This window comes from Mytilus californianus, unplaced genomic scaffold (genome assembly GCF_021869535.1).
Source record: "Mytilus californianus isolate M0D057914Y unplaced genomic scaffold, xbMytCali1.0.p SCAF_14, whole genome shotgun sequence".
NCBI lineage: Eukaryota > Metazoa > Mollusca > Bivalvia > Mytilida > Mytilidae > Mytilus > Mytilus californianus.
This window is the reverse complement of record NW_026262626.1, coordinates 28,107,288-28,129,387: the sequence shown is the minus strand read 5'-3', so window position 1 is coordinate 28,129,387 and position 22,100 is coordinate 28,107,288. Positions and strand designations below refer to the sequence as shown.

Here is a 22,100-nt window from a genome sequence, read left to right as displayed (position 1 = left end):
CAGCGAGTAAGTTCTTGCCAGATTTACCTTAGATAGGATTAATGGTACAGCAAATACCATTCAACCAATTAAAATGAAAGCATGCAATGACGTACATAAAATAAACTTGATTTATGCCAATCACGTGTTAAGCACAACTACTTGACATTAGACAAACGGAAAATTTAGTCAGGAATGACTATAAATATCAAAAACTTAAAGAACATGGTAAAATGGTTGTAAGAACCAGGGGGAGGAGCGGGCAATTGCCCCATTTCAAAAGTGTGCAAAGAATTATAAACTTACAGACTATTAGACTCTTTTTCGTTTTTGTTTGCTTCTGACTTTCAGAAGGGAATTTGAATGTCCCTTTGGTATCTTTCGCCTCTCTTTTATAAGAACATTTCCGAATACAATACTAGTTGTATAGATATTATCTGAGGTTCAGCGGTATATAAAAATCGTATTTTCTATACAGAAGAATTACTTTTACATTACTTTCAGTATTTGAAAATATTTTTTTTATAAGGCAATGTTTTAGATCGAGACTATGTGTAATTTGTTGTCTGATAAAATCGAAAGAATTGCATGCTTACAAATTTTATGATCAGTTCCTTGATTTTATAAACATTTTATTGTAAAAATACATGGATGGTACCAGCGGGATTCGAACCCCCAATATGGGGATCTTAAGGGCAGCGCTCTAACCGACAGAACCAAAGAAGATCTCCCATAACTTAACCAGTTAGACAACCTTTATATCTCAATTTATACAACACTTTTGTTTATCAAAAAGTGGAAACCTGAGTGCATGCTACAAGATAGTTTAATCCTGACATAGTCATGTTCATGTGCTTGTCCAAAGTATTTGATATCGTCAGTGGTTGTCTTTGGATATATGTCTTTATGTTTAATTGGCATTTTATAGGGTGTTTGCTATATTTGGTAGCTCTTTGGTCATTTCCTAAATGTATCCACAACTTTCCTATTATAATTTTGGTAATTTTCTTCTCATCTTTCTTACTCAGCGAAAGAAATTGATGAAATGCTCCTCTATGTACCAGGACACAGAATAGTATGCAGTGTAGATGGAGGATACTACTCAATGTCTATTGTCAAAGTTAACTGGTGAATCCACAGACTGTGTAAATGCAACGTTTTTAACCTTGATGTTCTTCTATAAAAACCCATTTAAAGGTTTGGTGTAAGAAAATGAAAAAGTATAAAGACAGCATTCTTTCCCCCATCCACGATGATCTTGTAAAATCAACAAGCATGCTTCCTTTTTTTTTTTAAATCGCTAGGCTATAGTCAGAACCAAAATTTGACAACAATGATAATTCTTCACATGTGTCCTAACAATCAAGTAGTGCAATATTCAAACGATGCATGCAATATATGAAAATAAACTTAATGATCTAAGAAAACAAAAATTTTGTAATAAAATTGGATTTATTGCAATACATCCTCAAAATGTAGACATTACACAGACTTACTGACGGAAAAAGCATTATTTTCATTACGAATTGATTGTATTTTAAGAAATCTATTAGTTTTACTTAGTGTTTACATTGGAATGTTTAGTTCTGTTACGCGGTGGCAAAAATAACCAGCTCAGTTATAACTATGTTTTATGTATATTTAAATTTTTAGTTACAAAACACAAGATGCAGAAGACTTTGCAAATATGGATGGAATTTTAAATTGAGATTTGTGAGGATATTGTTGCTGTTTTTCTGTCTCGGTATGATAGACAAGTAAGTTTTATTGGCTTGCATACTTAATATAGAAAGCGTGACAAAAATACCGAGCTCCAAGGTAAATTAAAAAAGGGAAGTCCATAAAAACTGACAAAATCAAAGTCATCAATCAACAGAACGAGTGAAAAAAAAAACCCCAACATATTCTGACTTGGTACAGGCATTTTACGACGAAAATGGTGGGATAGCTAGCTTAACCTCCCACTTGTATGACAATTGTTCATAGTTCCGTAACTTCCGTTATATTGACAAAATTGGGGAAGCAACCCAAACATACATAAGTGACAATATTGGTATCCAGCAGCCCAAATTGTGTAAACATACATCACAACTAACTAAAAATTTAAAACAAAAATACAAATAAATCTAAGAAAGACGCCAACAAAAAAGGTGTTGTACTCGATAATTTAACAAAGACGCCAACAAAAAAGTTTTTGTAGTTGATAGAATATTGACGACGCCGATGAAATTTAAAGTTTTTGTAGTTGATAGTACGTGACGTATATAGTATACACATTCTCGATAAAGTACAAAAAAAGACTTTAACGGAGATATGTGGTACAATTGCCATCTATCCACAAGAGATCAAAGGCCGAGGATTTGCACCGCGATAAGTGGTCATGCACTGTACGGCTTTTAACAACGAGCAACACTCGCATCGAAGAGCCAGCTATTAAGAATCGGCATAACAAAACGTGAATCAACTCAAAAGAAAAAGCCGACGTCCTGATATATGCTAAAACAATAAACAAAAAACGAAGACTGATAATCGATAACAACTGAATTTCAGGCTCCTTATTTTGGACAGACATAAAAGGAATGTGGCTGGGTTAAACCCTTATATAATCATGCACCAGGTATACGAAATATACGACATTTCGAGATAACTAATGAATTAAATATATGAAATACCAGATTGTATGATTATCTGTGCGTCAACTTATTTTACAGATATTAAAAACTTAAAATAACTTATTTTTGTCTGACCGTACTGAAATAAAGCATGCAATCACGAGATCCGTAGTAAAGATATCACTATAAAAAGAATTTGGGTAATAAGCAATTGAACAAGCAACCATAAAACACGAAGCAAACATCTTTACAATGTAACAACACGCAAATGACTATACAGCTCTAAACCACAAACAGTCCAGACAAGACGTCAATAAATTTAACAGTAATTCAAAAATGAGAAATTTCCGGAGACAAATATCCACAATGATCTACCAGAGACCAAATGACAGGGAGGTTAGTTTAGTATGGGTGAGTTGAGGTGGATACATGCATAGTTGTAGTGATATCTTATAAAAAAAAAGTGCAGGTTTATATATTGGGTAACACGAACCTAACAGAAACATTCGTAAACGTCAAGACCTTCAGAAATTACATTTTTCAAAGCACCAATAAGTTTACATTAATCATAACTAATGTTAAAAACTAGGACGCAATATCCCGTTGATGATATTTGCCTACACTTCGAAGAAGACTTTTATTTATTAAACAGTGTTTATGTATTAAGTAGTGTACATGGTGATAAAATCCCTGACTTAATTAACAGATAAGATTACATTAACTGAACATGCTGAAACACAAGACATCACCACACACAATAGTACAGCCAATTCCTGCGAAATATACACACTATAAGAAGGGCCATAGAAACATCACCTTCCAAAATGAAAGGTAACAGTTTGGCAAGAAAAAGCATTTCTTTTGTCGCAAATTTTAGGACAGAGATTCCCTATTTCAATACTAGTATTCAAGAAATTGGCAATTATTGCTCTAATATTAAATTTAATTATAGTAAGTTCCATGGAGTAAATGTCTGCAGTATTATATAAAAGTAAGATATTATTTATTACATACGAAAGAAGCCTATTAGGGTCACACAAAAAAATAAATATTTATCTCGTAATTACGAGATAAATATCTCGTAATTACGAGAGAATTATCGCGTAATTACGAGAAAACTATCGCGTAATTACGAGAAAACTATCGCGTAATTACGAGATAAAATAAACTGCTTTGCTGAGCGCAGCTGGATACGCCCGCAGAGGTCCAACCCTGAACAGTTGGGGCAAGAATGGACACAATATTCAAGCTTGATACTGGTCTGAATTTGAATTGTAATTAAATATTTGACATATTATAGGTTTCTGAATAAATGTAGTCAAAGAACTTGAAATTGGTTATATGAATTGAATTTATATTCAATTAAAGATTTCTGGTTGTTGTGCAATACACTGTGCTGTTGCGCAATACTTAGTAAATCTGTTGTCAGACTATAAACAAATAAAGTTCAAATAATTCTCAATGTCATATTAGAAATTTATGTAAATGTAAAGGGAGCTTACATCAATAGATAAAAACTATTCACCAAAGTTTCATGACAATTGCTGACAGCATTTTTGAGTTATTGTCCGAAGTCTGGAAAATCACCCCTTTCTTAATGAATAAAATCCAATTACTCAGAAATGATAAATGAAAAATTTATAAAATTCTAAACAGAGCTTACATCAATAGATATAAACAATTCAACAAAGTTTTATAAGAACTGCTGAAAGCATTTTTTATTTTTTGTCCGAAAACTGGAAAATCCCCCTTTTTTTATGAATAGAACTCCATAACTCGGAAACGTAAAATTTAAAATTTATAAAAAACGAAAGGGAGCTCACGTCAATAGACATAAACCATTCACCAAAGTTTTATGCAAATTGGTTAAAGCGTTTTTGAGTTAATTTCCGACATGTTGATGACGGACGGACAGACGAACAGACGGCAACAGTATACCATAATACGTCTCGTAAACGGGCGTATAAAAATGATTATCTCGTAATTACGAGATAAAAAAATGATTATGTCGTAATTACGCGATAGTTTTCTCGTAATTACGCGATGATTATCTCGTAATTACGAGATAAAAACTGATTATTTCGTAATTACGCGATAGTTTTCTCGTAATTACGCGATAATTATCTCGTAATTACGAGATAAGAAACTTCTTATCTCGTAATTACGCGATAGTTTTCTCGTAAATACGCGATAATTATCTCGTAATTACGTGACAGTTATCTCGTAATTACGCAATAATTGTCTCGTAATTACGCGATAGTTTTCTCGTCATTACGCGATAATTATCTCGTAATTACGCGATAGTTTTCTCGTAATAACGAGATATTTATCTCGTAATTACGCGATAAATTTTTTTTTGTGACCCTAATAGGCTTTCGTAGATTTGACACCGTATTTTAAATTCTTTTATAAAATAGATTAAGTTAGCATTATGGGAAAGAATTTTTTTGGGGGAAAATGGGGGGGGGGGGGGGGGAAGAAATTGTGGGGGGTAATATTTCTCATTTCAGATTTCAGAAATTAAAAAGAAAAATTCTTTAAATATTATTTTTTTGGCAAAAAAAAGTGTGTGTGGGGTAGAGGGGGGGGGGGGGGGGGGGGGTTGTTAATACGCAACAGCATAGTGTATTGCACAAAAGCAAAAAAATGAATATAAATTCAAATCATATAACCAACTCTAAGTTCTTTGACCACAGTTATTCTGTGTCAGAAACCTATTTTGTGTCAAATATTTAATTACTATCCAAATTTAGATCTGTATCAAGCGCGAATATTGTGTCCATTTTTGCCCCAACTGTTCAAGTTTCCATTCTGTGTTCATTTTGTTGATGTATCCTTATTTACTATTTAGTTCCACCAATTTAATTTTGAATCCATATTGAATCATAGAAAAATGGGTTTAAACCGACCTCCAAACGATTCATGATTCTGTAATGATGAGTACCCAAATTGCAACCATGCTTTAATTCATATCCTTGAAAATCGAATAAAAGATGTTTTGTTTTATTGCTTAAAATATTTAGAACAATTTGACATTAGTCTATGCTTGCTATTCAATTTTTAAGAAATTAATACTCGTATGACGTAACATATTCTATTTGTTCATTTTTAAAAGAAGGTTTTTTTGTGGACATCGCATGCTGACGTTTCCGTAGATTTTACTTTTCCAGTGAATACTTCATCTGTTGATATATACTGTAAACGTTTTGTGAATATCTAAATATATTTACCTACATGTATTAGAAAGACGTGCATAATGTAAAATAATTTAAAAAAATACAAATTGTTTAGTGCCTTAGAAAACTTGTAAGATTTTCCATGCTATTTTTGCTAAATAGGTGCAATTTGGGTGCTGTGACGTAAGACATCATCAGCATGCATGCAGTGCTCTTTTTCATTTTAATACTGATGATGACCATATCTAAAAGGATTAAAAACCAATTGTTCAGAGAACAATTGAAGGTCTTTCCACCCCTTACGATATATTTTAATATGAAAATATTTACATTTGGTTTAAAATGTCAGTTCTAGTGTCAAATGATAGCTCATTGTTTGCCGATTCCAAAAATATATAGTTTCTATACAATACTTTTCAAAATAAGAGAGGTAATTTGTTACTTCCGGTCTGAAAAATGTGATTCCCGGTATTATTTGATAGTTAATTTGACACTGCTTTCAAAAATATATTGTTCTATATAATTTTACATGAAATTAGTACAAAAATAGCCACTTCCGGTTAAAACAAGGTCACTTCCGGTTTTATTTTTCAAGGTCATATGGCTTTCAACTTAATGAAGAAATTCCTATGGCTTAATAATGTGTAAATATGAATTTAAAGCAAAGGTCAAAATCTAGAACATCAAATATACATATGACCTTGACCTCAATTTCAAGGTCATAAACCAAGGACCTCAAATCAAAAGAACCTATGTCTGTTATATGCATGGTTAATGAGTTATATCCCTTTACGCACAATTCTTAGTTTTAGAGGGGTGAAAACTCCCATTTAATTTGTACGCACCCTTTCAATCAAAATGTATGAGTTACTACATGTTGCAAATTACAATTTAATGATAAAATGTTGTCGGTATCTTTTACGGTTTATAAAAAGAAGTGAGAATAAGCCAAAATCAAAATTTAGAATATGACCTTGACCTGTGACCTTGACATAATTTATTTTTTTTTGGACCGAGGACTTCAAATCAAGATACCCTAGGTCTCTATCACTTACGGTTCATGAGTTACATTCATATATCACTTATGTCAAATACAAAAGTGGAAATAACTCTCATATGGAGTCTTCGTATTGCTTCGGTCAAAGTTGAACAAAACATTCTGAGGATATAACGAGCAATTTGGTAAAATAAATTTGTCGCTTTCTTTTACGGTTACCGAGGAGATGCACTCACAAGGAAAACAGTGTTCGGGGAGATAACTTCTACAAAGAAAAGTATTCGGTTAAGCAGGGTCAATTTCAAAGGCGCATAAACTATGCGATATCATATACCAAACATCTAAGCGACATCTTGCGAAACTAAATTTATACGCAAGAAATAAAAGTGGCGGAAGAAAAAAAAAATAATAATCAGAAGAAAATCAATAGGCCTTTCCACAAAAAGTGGAAAGACCTAAATATGTCAACGTGGGCAGTCATGATATTTTAAATAAGTCTAATATTATTGTGTCATGAGAGGCTTCCTTATTTTTTTTTGGGATTCCTTCCTTTGAATGACGGTCATAGGAAAGCGTCACAGTAAATCATTAACAAAGCCTTTCAAGAAAAATGATATTATTTGGAGTAAGTGTTCAAATTTGTTCTACATGTATTTTATAACCAACAAGTATATAAACTTGCAATTGGTCATATTGCTGACTTGATTCTGGATTTTAAAAATACTGGTTCAAAAATAATTTATTCAAGGTGCAGGCATTTTCCAGAGAGTTACACCATATGTGACCGATCTCTCTAAATTACGTGTTCAGGGTTCCTTTGAGCAAGTTTTTGTGCCCTAAGCTTCAAATTAAGGGCTCCAAGATTTGAAGGTAGGGATCATGGCTCCAGCAACGTGGGCTCCGGACGGAAGTGAACGGTGGAGCAAACTGTGTTATAATTTACAGATGTACCCAACCAGGATACCTGCAAAACGTAAATTAGAAATGAGTTTCAGGGTAAATGTTGAGAATGGGCTCTTGGTTTAATGCAGGGAACTTGTTTCATTCGATATTCTGTTCATTTACCTACGGGACTCGATAAATCATTCAAATTTCAGATATTTTTTTGCAGTCAAGTTTCGTTTTGACCACGTGTACAACATGCCTGCCAACACTGAACTCGTTTTATCTAATACTGTGCCGTTTTCCTTCTGAAGCGAATGATTAACAAAACAAGCAACGTATGTTTCATAAATTTTACATATTTGGTGGCTTACACTTACTTTTCTGGCTAGATTTTCACGTAGAAGTGAAAATAATTTCCGCTGCAAGGTGCTTTCCGTTCTGCAAACTACAAACATCTGTTCGACGGCAATCGTCTACTGATTGGTTGATCCACAAAAGGAGGCGGTGTCCACAAGCCGACAATCTCGGCACAAAAACAGCTATTGCAACCGTTTACCATAAAAATTAAAGCACAAACATACAATATTCGTGTTTCAGTAAACAAATTACACCATATGGATACCTGTTTTTAATTAACAGGCATGCATGTAATTTGATTTCATACAGTTTTATCGATAGACGCAGCTTACGGACTCTCCGTCATTAATGAATATATGAATACATAATGAGGTACTTGCGGGGTTATCTGCCCCTGACCAAATCTAATCGAAATTGCCTTAACACCACTGCGTAAACAATCTGTGTTATAATTTGAATAATTACTTATTATAATTAGTGATGTTCATATAATTATATACTGAGTAGTCATCCCTGTTACCGTAGACCACTTTTTCCCCATAGGCGTAACGTTAAAACCGCCATTTTGTTCGGAGGAGGGAATTTTCGATAAAGGTCAAACGGTCAATCTGTAAATGTATCTATATAAGGAATTCCCTCCTTGAAAGGAGCATTTCTTTTCAGAATCGGTTAAAAGTTCATAACTATATTTACAGGACTATATTAACAGTGGACTAGTATATACAAAAATATAAGGATTACGCCCCGTGGGGTACATGTTGGCTACATTCGTTGACCGTTTTTTTTGCTAGACGGTATAAAGCCTTCGATAGTTCATTTCTTTGGACATGTAAGGCATAGCAGAGTTTCCTGGTTATATACTCTACTTTAAAGTACATTTGCTTCTACAGTCACAAGCGCATAATAATCTACTTGGATCTAAAACAAGCTGTTCATTTATTACTAAGCTGGTTAGGTTAAAGCATTTAGCACAGTTTTAAAAGCTACGTAATTCATGCAGGTATATGGTATACGGGTATCGTGCAGAGCTACATTCTAGAAGAAAATGTTCAACGGTTTCTGAGTTTTCATTGCAGAGAGGACAAGTTGGATCTATTGCATTTTGGTTAAATGCAGCCTTATTGCTTTGCAGAAAATAAGTTCCTGTTAACAGCTTTAATTTTGGTTGAAGACGGTCAATATAAGTAAGAAACAGTTGCAGACGATATTTGTATCGTCAGCCAATTAATTATAATTCCCACATCAAGATTGTGATGAATATTTCAATCAGAAACGTTTTTAATTGAATTGGGTATGTCATTAGGTAATTATAGTTAATAAGTATAAAGTAGTTTCAGAATATTACACAATGATTATCCAGATAGATATAGTTTTGACAGGTGTAATTTTAACGATTAGATTATCTTAACTTCCCTTTTTTAAGAAAAAAAATGCTATTAATCAAGTGTAATCCAAGAGATAGATGACAGAAAATAGAAAGAAGAAAAACCCACGTTTATCGTGTGATTTGTTTGTATATATATATATATATATATATATAAATGACCTAGTTAACCATCTGAATATTCATTGATTTCATGATTATAAATAGATTTGTGTGGAATCCTAATAAAAGCATACACAATAATTTGTAAGTCAGCTGTAACTTTTTTGGTTTAAAATGTGTGTATTTCAGAAATTAATAAATATTTAAAGAATATAACGACACTTCAATAACTAGATTATTCTGGTTTACATCTGCATGCTTACGGTAAACGATGTATACACTCGTCAGGGTAAATAATAAAAGTGTTTGGTGCTTGACATGACCTGTCTACTGTTACATGTGTTATGAGTCTGACTATTCATCCGATCCTACACATGCACGGTCTCGTTTATCGAGGGGATACTCCGCCATTTTAGGAGTCACCGTGACATCTTCCGAACGTGTCTTGTATTAAAACAGGAACAAATATTAAAGGGCATCAGAATTGTTAAGAAGGAATCGTCTTTGATGTGAATTGTTTGAAGTTCTGATTGGTAGTAGGATCCACCTATTCCATCTCCATGGTAGCTCCTTGATGCGACAAAAAGGTGTCATATTTCTCCAAAATCTTCTTGATAATGTAAAATCCTTACTTGTCCATTTTGTGTCTTATTCAGGAGAAAAGCCTTACTTTATCTCCAAGTTTAAACTTGAAGCGGGAATGCTTCTTCAAATTTTCAGAATCCGGCCTGGAAAGAAGTCGATAATCTAACAGTTTCTTCGTTTTCTGTTTTCACTTCCATGGGTGACATGTCAATAGTGCTATGAATGGTTTTTTTGTATCCATCTGCAAAACTTTGAAGCTTGTCTATATATCTGTAAAACTGTTTGTACGAAAACATGGAAAAAAGCGATATATTTTTGTTTTATTGTTTTTCTAACAGGCTCATGCACAGATGTCTTAACCTCGTTCAAGGCATAAAAATGAGTTATTCCTTCCATTCTAAAAACTGCCTGAACTGTTTTTGCTTTGAATTCTTGTCCCATATCCGTTCTTATTCAATTTGGAAATCTTCCAGCTTAATTTGAATATGTCTTGGAATGCAGTTGCCACTGATTCGCCTTTTTTAAATTTACGTAGCCATAAATACTTGGAGAATACATCAATGACTACCAATACGTATCTATGTTCCTTGTTGTATTTTGAAAACTTAACCATATCCATGAGATCGACAAACCATTAGTCATCTATGCCAGCAACTATGATTTCCGTTCTATTCTGCAGTCTTTTAATGGTCGTTGTAAACTGTATGGTTCCTGACTTTGTAGCCATTTTCGTATTTTATATTTACTTAGTTTGTATTTCCTCTCTTTTTGTACAAAGTTATGAAGTTTGTCTGGTCCAGAAAAGCTAGCAGGATTTGTTGGATTATAGTAAATGTCCTTTCGATATTTCTCCCATGCACACATGTTGTCAACACAAGTATAACTATGGATTTAACGAAGTTCGTGTAATACAGTAGGTTAAATACATTAATGTTCTTTCTGTATATCGTGGTCAGTATCACCATCCTCCTCATCATCGTCGCCAGCCTCATTTTCACTATTATTACATAGTAATTATTATCGAATCATTCGTTAAATGAATGCCGATTTTTCAGGAGAATACGCCGAATTTGAGTTTCATAATCTTTATCGTCGTCAACTGCATCCTGTATTTGTCGTACAATGCCAAAATGTACTTTACTTTCCTTCAGTGGAACGATCAGTTTTAACAAATCAGAATAACGTTTAAAAAACTGCTGTTGGACAAGAGGGGTATTTTGTAATTACATCGTTGAAAGGCGTCGTCCTTATTCATTCCCTCGTTCACATACTTGTCATATTTCTTATCCCAAGTTTCTTCTGTTGTATCAATAGCTGTACTTAGTAAGGTTTTGCATTTCGTCTATATTCCCGTCCCCAACTTCATTATTATCATCTGAGCCACTATCATATTCAATCCATTCAGTTTTCATTTTTTTTTTTTGGATAATTTTCGTCATCAAGGTCTTCGTCGTCACTTTTCCTTTTTAAAGATTCTTTTTCTAGTCACCATTGTTTGATATGTCTGTGTAAATCGTGCATACTGTCTAGCACTACTCCGCAATCGTCACAAGAGGGCATACTTTCATGCGTCTGCTCACTAGGATCGTCTTCGTAAGAATAAGGAACTACTGAATTCTAGTCTGCTTTTATCTCCTTTGAAGAAGGAATGACTTCAATGATTTTTGGTGATTGTTGCTGGAATACGTTGGAAAGAAGTCGTTTCGATTCTGGTGTTGTTTGTTGTAAATCTAGAAAAAAATAACCAAATGGTTTACTAGCTGATTCTTCAAAATTTTCTAACAAATGTGGTACTTTACCCGGATACATTTGTCTGCCTAAAGTCACTATTTGTTGTTTGTCTACAGGATTGTTAAATAATACCAAGCAATGACAATTTTCTCCCTGCGTAAGATCTTTACTGAAGTAAAGATTTTGATTTAATACTACAACTGATAAATTTCTATGATAGCTTCCTTCTGTAAACAAGTCAGTTATTGTAGGATCTTTTGCTGATGTCGACATCAAATCGTTCAAAAGTATCATATTTCTTACACTTGGATCAAGATAGCTATCCTTCATTAAATCAAGTTGTATCCCTTGTACAAATTCAACATGTGGATTAACAGTCCTTTGTATTTCGTGGTAACGTGGTTGCCAACGTCTGTATAGCCAAATTATTCTTTGAAAAGTAGGTTGTATAAATTGTGCATTCTGAAGGAGTTGTTTCACAAAATATGTTTTGCCACAGGATTTTGGTCCGCTCACTGACATAGTGAATGGATGTTTAAACACAAAGTGTTTTGCATCCTCGTTTCGCGGGCGGGTGCGGCGGCTGCAGACTATTTCCTTTTTTGCGGAAGCGGAGGCGGCGAGGGAGACGGCGTAGGCGGCGGCAGGCTGTCTTCCTTTTGCGGAGGCGGCGGAGGAGGAGGAGGAGGAGGAGGCGGCGGAATTGGCGGAGGATATACATCATTGCTCTGTAGATATAGTTGACTAATTCCATGTTTATTTCTATGATGTCGCAACATATTATCTTATCTTAAAAAATCCTATTTTACACACGGGAAATGATATATCTTCTCAGAATTTCCATTTATATATTCATATGCCTAGTAAATATGAATGTCAACTACTCGATTTTATGATTTTTTGACAGAGGGGAGGTCGGTCTCCGCCGTCCAGCGCGCAAAAAGTGAGGACCATTAGTATATTGAAATATACTATCATTGTACATTATTTCTTCTATAATGTTTTTACAAATAAAAATATCAAATAATACAGTGTATTGTTTACTATACCGATATCCTTTTGTACAAAAAAAAGAACATATATTCTCGAATATATTATCACGAAGGTAAATATACATGCAATCTAAACATTTCTGATGCCCTTTTATATATGTTCCTGTTTTAATACAAAAAACGTTCGGAAGATATCACGCTGACTCCTAAAATGGCGGTGTCTCTCCTCGATAAATGAGACCGTGCATGCATGTGTTGGATCGGACGAATAGTCAGAGTCATAACAGTGGACAGGTCATGTCAAGCACCCAACACTTTTATTATTTTCCCTTTATACATCGTTTACCGTAGGCAGATGTAAACCGGAATAATCTAGTTATTGGTCTATCGTTATCAAAACATATTTTTTAAATATTGATTAATTTCTGAAATATACGCATTTTAAACCAAAAACGTTACAGCTGACTTTCACACAAAGCAACAATAATGTTTACATACAAATCATTGTGCATGCTTTTTATAGGATTCCACACAAATCTATTCGTAGTCATGAAATCAATGAATATTCAGATCGTTAACTAGGTCATTTATATATACAAACAAATCACACAATAAATGTGGATTTTTCTTCTTTCTATTTTCTGTCATCTATCTCTTGGATTACACTTGATGAATAACATTTATTTTCTTACCTAATGACATACCCAATTCAATTAAAAACGTTTCTTAATTGAAGTATTCATCACAATCTTGATGTGGGAGTTATAATTAATTAGCTGACAATACAAATATCGTGTGCAACTGTTTATTAGTTGTATTGACCTCCGTTTGACCTTTGTCGAAAATTCCCTCCTCCAAACAAAATGGCCTGGGCAATACTCATAAAATCCGGTTTTTTGCCAACCCGAGGTGATAATGACACCTACTTTACCTGAATACATTTTTATTTAGCTGGATAATTTCATTTTTAAGTTTGATTTTATGTCCGTAATATTTTCCTTTTATTGTAGCATATACCTTCTTTTGTTGGTTTTTGTTCAATTCCGTTATTTCGACCAACCAGAGTAAAGATTTGTGACATCATGCATCCCGTTACCATAGTGAAGCGTCTTTTGTAAATCGGTCACACACCGAAATTATACTGACTGAGTCAGAAAAATGAACACAAACGGGAAGTAAATAGTGTTACATTAATGATTATGATTAACAAGATATGTGGACTATGTCAGTACAGCGTATAAGATAGGGACGATTTCATTGTTATTTTAACTTTTACACACAGGTCAGTCAATATAACATCATTAAGATAACCAACTAAGAACCTTAGGTACTATATGTTTCCATCAAATCCCTAATCATAAAGTCCATCTCCAAGAAACACCCTACATAAAACTATGACAATACTTGAACACAGATAAAAGACTTACAAATTAACGCACGGTTCACTTCGAGGAATACAAATACAAAAGTGAAAAAGGTAAAAAACAAATCAAAAAGAGAAAGAAATCACATAATTTATTTTGTCAATAGATCAATTGCGCTTCTTAACGATGTCAGTCGCAGATAACATTTTGTTTGAAACAAAGCGGTATTGAAAAACTTATGATTTTGCTTGTCCTAAAAATAGCGTTTTTTTTTCGGTGCGTTGACATTAGCTTTTCTTTATGAAATCAAGTTGAACTTTTTTTCAATTGGCCTTTAAGCTTAAAATTCTAAATCCGTAGAAGTCAATTAGAAACATGATTTAATGTTGAGCAACTGTTGGGGTTTTAACAAATAGAGGCAGTAAAACTAAATTGAAATCGATGATACGCAGTTTTAAAGACGTAATGACTAATAACAGTATTATGAGAAATATTTATTTGGTACTGTTTTGCATAACTTAACTCAGTCTGATGCAATGCTAATAAGGGGGTAAATGGGTTATTGATAGGAAAAATGAATTCATGGTATTTAAACTGGACAGAAATGTACACCTCAAGGGTATAAAACAGTTAAAATAACAAAAAAGACTATAATTATAATGATTTTTTTTCAGAATGAAAAAGCGTCGTTTTCTTGTTATTGTTACATAGCGTCTTATATCATTGGGGAACTATTGTTCATAATTCAACTTTATATTAGAAATAACTCAAATCGATGTTTCATGTAAACAAGTGATATCATGAATACAACTTTCACAAAATTTACTCGCAACAATGGGTGATCAGGTAATTGATATGTGAGAAATTTATTTTCAGTCAATGAGAATATAGATAATTTTGTGTGAATTTTAAAACGTTTATCATTTACGTGTTATTAATTAAAAACGAAAATAATGATTATCTATTAAATACGCTAGTGCTAAAATATGCAAGTGAAACATACAAAATAAACATAAAATTAATGTATATGACACAAAAAAAATCATAATGGTATAGACAGTGTATTCACTGGTAACATTATACTTTTTAAAAATATAGCGCTAACATATCATTGCTTTTGACTACTCTATCATTTAAATCTTTGTACGCATGGAAGTAACATAATCTTGACATGATTGATTTAAATCAGTAAATTCTACCCAAGAATTATGTTTTGCATCAAAATTTCTCCACTTCACTTTGTAAAACCATTTACCTTTCACAAATTTCTTCCTCAAAATCTTTTCAATTTCATAAACAGTATAATTATAATCTTTATTGAAAACAATGCCACTACTTTGAGATGATGTGTGTGTATCTGTTCTATTGTCTTGGGAACAAGTATTGGCAGGAATCTCTTCATCACCTAAAATAACGGGTTCTATTGCATCAACACCTAGGGGTGGTTCGGGGTCGATGGGCCTGTCTTTCCATAGAAACCCATGTTTTAACCTATTAACATGAACCCTGTTTCAATCAATTTCCCCTCATATAATCAATTTCCGATCAGACTTTCTCCTAATCTTAACATGGATAGGGGATAGTTTATGAGAGATGTAAAATGATCCAACCCGAGTTTGAAGAAGTTTTCGGTGTGTTCCCGGGATGACCACAGGACGGTTAACATAAACTACATCGCCAACTGTAAAATCTTGTCCGTGAGTCCTTTTATTTGCCTTTTTTTTTCCATCACTTTTTTTATTTCCTTTAATGTTTCTTCTGCAGTTTCTCGTGCTTTCTCGAGTCCTTCTAGTAAATAAATAATGTAATCTCGGCACTTGACGGAAATGTCAAAGTTGTTGACATTTACGTCTAATAATATCCTAGGATAGCGTCCATGCAATAAAAAGAATTCGACGGTGTGTATTCTGTACTATCCAAACATGGGCTGCTGTTATAAGAAAACTGAATATAGGGTAAAAATCTGTCCCTGTTGTCTTCATCGCCATCAATTCCTTTTTGATATAGAACTTAAAATTGTGGACATCATTCTCTGGCTCTGTCTGTTGCATTCTGGACGAAAGCTTGTGGTCTGTGTTTTCTTGACGTCCTATAAATTACAAGTTTTACGGACGATGTTTAATAAGTAATTACTGCCAAGGTCTGAATGGAAAGTTTTGCATATTCCATGTCGACAAATTATAATTTTGAGGAATGCATCTGCGCCAGTCACTGCTCTGATATCCTTAACTGGAATAAGTTCTACATATTTCGTCATATAGCATATGAAAACCAACACATAATTATTACCGCTAACCTTTGTTGGTCGAAACGGGTCTAAAATGTCAGTACTAACCACTTGAAATGGCTCACTTGGAACCGGCATGGGGATTAGTTTCGCTTTTGTTTTTGTATGGGCCTATTTCTCTGACTGCATAATGTACATGACTTTACCCAGTCAACAACATCTGAATTAAATGTCGGCCAGTAATATCGTAAACATGTTTTTGAAATAGTACGATTGATTCCCATGTGATTTCCTGTCAATAAAGAGTTTTGTGTTTCTTCTAATACAGTTTTCACAAATTTGTTTGCATTCGTATTTCAGAGTTCCTTAATCGTTTCTTGTCTTGAGTATACAAGTGAAATAACATATCATTGTCTAGTACATAAAACGTGTGCGTAATAAGAATGTTTCTGCTAAGATTTTGATTATCTGGTAGTACTCCAGTTTAAAGATACGCTATAATGTCTTTATACCACGTGTCTTTGTTTTGGTGATTTCTGATTTCGTCGGACGACAAACAAATACAAACACGTGCATAACAAAACTTAATATTTTCGCACACTCTTATTACGTTATTCAGAATTCCAAAGACATGTGTGTCATATCAAAATAGGTTGAAATAGTGAAATAGTGATACGTAAGATCACCTAAGGCACTAATAAAATAATAGATTATCGTCTCAAAATTTTAGATGCAAATATATTTATTCGAGTATTACATATTTGTTGTAATGAGGAAATGATTTAGAAATGACTAAAGGGTTGTGTCTGACCAAAGGATGTATTACCCTATAAGGGAATAGAACTTTTTTTTTAGATTCATAACAAAACCCCTACACGCACTTGAAAGAAAACAAAGGAACAGGACTTATATTATTATTGTATTTCATCTCGAAGTCACAGTCTGGTGGGGGGGGGGGGGGGGTTCAAAATGAAGCATTTTCAGTTATCTTTGTTAAAAACTGTAATCAGCGTATGGAATTTAATACCGGTAACATGTTATACAGGTATGAAAATAATAATGTCCTTATACATGTATGGTTATAGAAGAAACATTGTGTAGATACTAATATATCTATACCATTTTTTAAAATATTTGTTTTCTGTATCCCCAAAAAATTAATGAGGATCCTTTCAAAATGAGATGTATTACATATCGATCGCTTACTAACTATGGAGAAAAATGGAGTTCAAAATTTAAGTCTACTGTGTATAAAGAATTCATCAATGGTACATAAAACAAAATTTTATTGTTATCAATTGCTTAATAGTTTTAGTAGATGGTTAAAATTGACAACCTTCAGGGAATTAAACGAAAAACGACCTTTAAGGCTTTCACTGTTTGACATTCACACACTATGAAGATATTAAAAAGTGAAATTAAAAATGTTAGAACTGTCAGTTCTTCAACAACTTCCAAGGAAATGATCTTTTGAATTATTAAGCTTCCACATCTGATTCATACATCCTCTAGAGAAGGTAGTTTTAACAATAAAACTCGGTTTTGATTGCTGATAAAATAGATGTTAGTAATTTGGAAAGATATTTCGTGACGCAAATGGCAGACCTAGCAATATAACGTTGGTTGCAAGTGGACATACGGAATTTGGGTATACACTAAAAGGGAGAGCCAGTTCGTCATCTTTAGTTTTTTGCATTATTTAAATGATGCAATACTAGAACATTACACAAGGGGATACATTGTTAATTGATAGGTAAAAGGAATTCAATGAAGTTAAAGCGTACAGATATGTCCAACTCAAAGACAAAAAGCAGCTAAAATAGCAAAAATGACTACAGCCTTTTTAACACCGAAAACTGCATCTTTCTTGTTTCCTTGGCTCTGAATAAAAATCAAGATTCTCTCAAAATGTTCCGTTTTATCATTGTATTGCACCTTTGATGTTTTGATGTAATGAGGAAATTATTTAAAAATTACTCACGAGTTAAGCCTTGACATAGAATACGTTCCCTTACCACGGAAAAGAAAGGATCGGAACTATTATATTGATTCATATTGAAAACCGAGACACGCAAATAAAAAAAAAAACAAAAGCTAAGGATCATAGCTTTTATTATTAAACTTCATTTCAAATTAACAGTGGGGTTCGAGATCAGAGCAAATGTTTACACCTCATTATAAAATGAAGAAGGCCCCTTTCCCCGGTTTGAACTAAAGGATTTCTTAGATCATGCTACATCTATACATTGAGGAACACAACTGCGTGTTATATATAGATAATTTTTATTCACCTGTCCTAAGTCAGGAGCCTGTTGTTCAGTGGTTGTCGTCTGTTGGTGTGGTTCATAAGTGTTTCTCGTTTCTCGTTTTTTATATAGATTATACCGTTGGTTTTCCTGTTTGAATTGTTTTACACTATTCAGTTTGGGACTCTTTATAGCTTGCTGTTCGGTGTGAGCAAAAGCTCCGTGTTGAAGGCCGTACTTTGACCTATAATTGTTTACTTTTTACACATTGTGACTTGGACGGATAGTTGTCTCATTGGCACTCATACCACAATTTTCTTATTTATATGATAATAAATAAAGGCAACAGTAGTGTAAGGCTATTCAAAAGTCATAAATCCATTAAGAGAAAACAGATCCGGGTTACAAACTAAAACCGAGGGAAACATATCAACTATATAAAAGAGGAAAACAACGAACAACAGAAACATTGAACTGCATCAAAAACAAACGCCAACATACATAGAAACGGATTATTTGATAACAACTGCCATATTCCTGACTTGGTACAGGACATTTTAAGAACAAATGGTGGGTTGAACCTGGTTTTATGGCTAGCCTAACCTCCCGCTTTAGAAAGACATTATAAATATATAAATGGATGAGAAACTGATCAAATATTGTTATGAATTGCCACACAATCTCATTGCAAAATAGAGAAACAATATAAACACGTTGAAAAGTGATATTATTTTAAAACGTGTTAGAATTAATGTGTGTCTATTTGAATATTTTGATTGTAACAATGAACAATATTACGTAATTAAATCAACATGATATAAGCTGGTATCAGTGATAGATAACAATAACGTATGAATAGTAAATGCCTCATATTTTCAGTTATCTTTGATAAATGTAATCAGCCTACGGAATTCAAAAGTTTTTTATAAAGATATGGAATTTAATCTGTTCTGATACATATATGGTTTGAAATTTTGATCGGACCTGTATATTAAAACTGTAACACTGACGCGGGCACTTTGTACCTACATTATGTTTTTCTGACTTCTGCTATTATAACTATTTAAATAGGCATTATTAAATATTGTGAAAAATCTTACACATATAAAGAATCTAAATATTTCTGATGTGTAAATAATTATTTTAAAAGTCTGTCAGGCTAGTTCGAGTTTGTTTCTATAGACTCTTTGTTATGATTTCTATACCCATTCAAAGGCATTAGATCAAATTGGTTTATTTTGCTTAATTGACTATATACAAGTTAAAGTGGTATTGTAGATTAAATCTAACGTCATACTTAGATGGGTTTTATTATGGCTATTGTTTTGTGCATGCTTGAAACGTGTCCTTTTTAAATCCTTTATATCAAAATTCTCACATTTATCCTTTGATTTTTGTATTAGGTTCTGATAAATCGGATTTTTTTTTACTGGTGTTCAGTATCCTTTCTGTTAAAGAGAGGCGAAATATACCAGAGGCAAACTCATAAGTTGAAAATAAACTGACAAAATAAGAAAAAGACCAACAGACAAACAATAGTACGTATACAGAAAACACAACATAGAGACCTAAAGACTGAGCAACACGAACCCCACCAAAATCTGGGGGTGATCGCAGGTGCTCCAGAAGGGTAATCAGATCCTGCTCCACATGTGGCACCCGTCGTGTTGCTCATGTAAGTACAAACCCGGTAATATTTTGGTAGGTCACATTCGGGAAAAGGGGACGGGATTGTAGTTTCGACATTAGGAACATATCCGCTATCATCTGTGAAACGGACATTCCATAATGGTCGACCAACTCGTGATGGCGTCCGTATAAATTTAAAACTTACGAAGGGATGATTTCAACTTCACCACTTGGAACTCTTGGTTTAATAGCTCCCTTGTGAGCAGCAACCATCTATCAAGGAAATCATGATAGGAAATACAAGCCCTGGAATATCGTATCAACTGGGAGACATATACTCCCTATCCATTGCTAATTGCATAGTGTTTTTCATATTTTATTTGTTTGTTTTGTTCACTAAACGTAATACAATCAATTGAAAGAGGTTGCAAAATTACACTTCCTGTCTTTTAAACTTGATAGAGAATTCAGTCATTTGACTCGGTCAGTATGATACTTGAAAATTGCACAGTTAATATGTCCTGACTAACATGACTCATGCCTAGAAAAAAATCAACAGACACCGAATGCAATTTGTATAGACACAGGACACAAAAAATAACATATTATACAATCAAGTACTTCCGCAAAAAGATATAATTGATTTTTGATATCTTTTTAAATCCTTTTTCATATACTAGTATAAAAAAAGTAAAATAACAAAAATACCGAACTCAATGGAAAATTCAAAACGGAAATAAACAGATTACAAATGATTTAAGATGATCTACAGTTAACCTCGGTAATATTCGTGTAACTTACGTACGTATTAAGTAGGAAAACCCTTGATAACAATGAATGTGATAACATTTGCTTCAAATATTGATTAAGCGAAAATGCATTCGCATAATACGGACAAAGGGTTTTATCAAATATTTGACAAAACGTGTCGGCATCTTTTACTTCTTTAAAATATCAATAGCTACATATGTGTTGTTTTTGTCATTTGAGTGCCTGTCAATTTAGAATGTCAATAGTTCCGACCAAGGATTCGATTCTGTTTAAAATTCTTTTCTTTTTGAAAGTTCGAAGTAATCATAGAAAGTTCGATGTAACCGTATAAAGTTCAAGGTATTTGACCGTTTTATTAATAATTTGCTCCCAACACAATACAAAAGACTCCAAATTGAACGTATGGAAGTTACATCTCTTATCTAAACTACAGAATGATATGTACATAATAACAGACCACGAAAAATCAGAGATAAAGTTACAAACGCTTATTTCCTAGGAATAGCACTTTTAGATATGGTCCGCTTATATTTTCAAATTTATGAAAATATTATTTACATCCTTTTTTTTTTTAATTTTCGCATCAGACTTTCCTTGTTTGTTAAAAATAATACGTTAAGGATGGTTGACAATTAATTCATGGATGCAAAATTATCAAATTCCTATATCGGTCTTGCATGTTACATAATATGAAATATTCAGCTTCCTTACAAAATTTTGACTCTCATATTATTGAGGGTAAATTGAGATTTAAAAAGATATTAGCACTGATACTTTTGACAAATATTTGGCATATTAAATAACTTGATAGTTTCAAGGTCAAGCAAACAACAAGTGACTTTAAAATTCAATAAGCTGTCTGCATACATATGTCATCTTATATAAAGTAATGATCATTGTACAAATATCTGGTTATAGTTATCTTCTGCTTTAGTTAAACAAAATATAAATTACAGATTGTAAATTACGAACAACTTTTTCATAACTACATATAAAGAAACTGATTGTTTGGTTTATTGAAAAATATGAAGATGTGGTAGAATAACCAATGAACAAACTATCA

General features: G+C 33.1%; 1 protein-coding gene across 3 annotated transcripts in view; it reads left to right on the top strand.

Moving 5' to 3' along the window:
- The first annotated feature begins 13,873 nt into the window (after positions 1 to 13,873).
- Positions 13,874 to 22,100, top strand: part of LOC127724676 (uncharacterized) — a 109,686-nt gene continuing 101,459 nt past the window's right edge. The window contains exon 1 of one of the 3 annotated variants that reach the window (XM_052231723.1): positions 13,874 to 14,082. The gene's annotated coding sequence lies outside the window, so the exon portion shown is untranslated. The remainder of the gene's footprint in view (positions 14,083 to 22,100) is intronic. The other 2 variants (XM_052231721.1, XM_052231722.1) reach the window with 2 other exon arrangements.